The sequence below is a fragment of the Mus caroli genome, chromosome 10, assembly GCF_900094665.2.
Source record: "Mus caroli chromosome 10, CAROLI_EIJ_v1.1, whole genome shotgun sequence".
Lineage (NCBI taxonomy): Eukaryota > Metazoa > Chordata > Mammalia > Rodentia > Muridae > Mus > Mus caroli.
Window position 1 is genome coordinate 47,308,409 of NC_034579.1, and position 2,005 is coordinate 47,310,413.

Consider the following 2,005-nt stretch of genomic DNA (forward strand, 5'->3'; position numbering starts at 1 on the left):
CACCTAGAATTTGAGTTTTTCTGTTCAGTATTTGGTTATTTTGTGGCTATAAACAGTAATATCAGCCACATGGAAATAGGACAGTGCACATTCATTTTAATGAGTATTTAGTCATCCAAATTCTTTCCATCCTATAACATTTTAGGGACTAGCAATTAATTTTAGCATTAAATATAAAGGAGTACAAAAAATGAAAGGTAATCTCTGGTTCTTTGTTGTTGACCATTCCTTTTCTTTAGAAATAGTGACTTACGTTTCTATTAGGAAGACACAAAACTCTGGAGCTTGGCAAAAAAGAAATGAAGAAGCTGTCAGAAGATGGGCAATCATCAGCTCAGGTCTAGGAGATGGGTGTTGTGATTTGAATAGTAGTATTGTTTGAATGCTTGGCCCAGAAGGAATGGAGGTGTGGCCTTGTTGGAAGAAATGCAATACTGTGGGGTCGTGCATTGAGGTCTTAGATGCTCAAGCCAGGTCTTCCGATCAAGATAAAGATCTCTCAGCTCCTCCTCCAGTACCATGTCTGCCTGCACATGGCTATATTTCCCACCATGATGATAATGGACTAAACTTCTGAAACCATACCCCGGCCCCAATTAAATGTTTACCATTATAGGAGCTGCTGTTGTCATGTCTATTCACAGCAATAGAAACCCTAAGGTTGTTCAAGGAAGTAGAGTAAGTGCGTAAGTGCTACCTCAAGTTTGTGGTCTGTCAAGGAATATGCCCATTGTAGTTGATGTAATTCAGTAGCTGTGTCCTCTATGGTTTGGTTGTAGGAGTCTGTTGTAAGTACTCCTTGCAGTACTAATTAATCCTTAGGCTATAGAGGATTGTATTAAATTTACTCTATTTAATGGTGAAAGTGGGGCTTGGTAATAGTGACAGTGACCAAGTCTTTCTGTGATCGATATCAGATCATTTGAAAGAAAATGGGACATTGAGGAAACGGCTTATCTGGAGATGTTGGACATAGGGTTTGTCCAGTATTTTGCATGTCAGTGGAGACATTTGTCACTTTTTCAAGGATGGCATGACTGCCTTTATTAGAAGACAATAAAGAGGCTAGGCATGCATAGGGCAACCCTCCCTCATAGCAGAATCATCCACCCTTGGGGATGCGTAGTATGCACTTCAGAATCCTTGGTCTAATTAGGATTTCTAGAGTTTTGTCTTTTTTCTTTTTTTCCTAGTTTGGGGAGAAGTAACACTGGATGTTGCCCAAAGTCATCTATTGAGTGGTTTTGTTTGTGCTAAACTGTATTTTAAAAAGATGACCCACACTTGGTAGTTAGGCTTAACTTCTTTTCTAAATCTAAGTCTCTTCCTCTGTGGGAACAAAGGATTTCTTGTCAGAATGTATTGTTTTACATTTATATGTGTGCTTGTGTGTGTGCCACTTCACACTTGTGGAGGTCAGAGAGGAACGTTGAGAAGTCAGTTCTCTTTCCACTGTGTGGATCCCAGGGCTAGAACTCAAGTCTTTATGCTTGGTGGTAGTTGCCTTTACACACTGAGCCATCTTGCTGGCCCCAAATCTTTTCACAGCTAATGACTTCTAATACAATCTGTTCCTTTTGTCCGGAACTTTTCTCCTTCCTGTTTTCTGTTAAAATTCTTGCCCCTATCTATAAATGAGCTTGAGCTCCTAGTGTTTGTGATTTCTTCAAGCTGTGGCTTGTCTCTGTCACCCTTTCCTGGTAAAATATCCCCAAAACTTCCTTTCTTACTGCTTCAGAATTCTTGACTCCTGTCTTAGTCAGGGTTTCTATTCCTGCACAAACATTATGACCAAGAAGCAGTTGGGGAGGAAAGGGTTTATTCAGCTTACACTTCCATGCTGCTGTTCATCACCAAAGAAAGTCAGGACTGGAACTCAAGCAGGTAGGAAAGCAGGAGCTGATGCAGAACCATGGAGGGATGTTCTTTACTGGCTTGCTTCCCCTGGCTTGCTCAGCCTGCTCTCTTATAGAACCAAGACTACCAGCCCAGAGATGGTCCCACC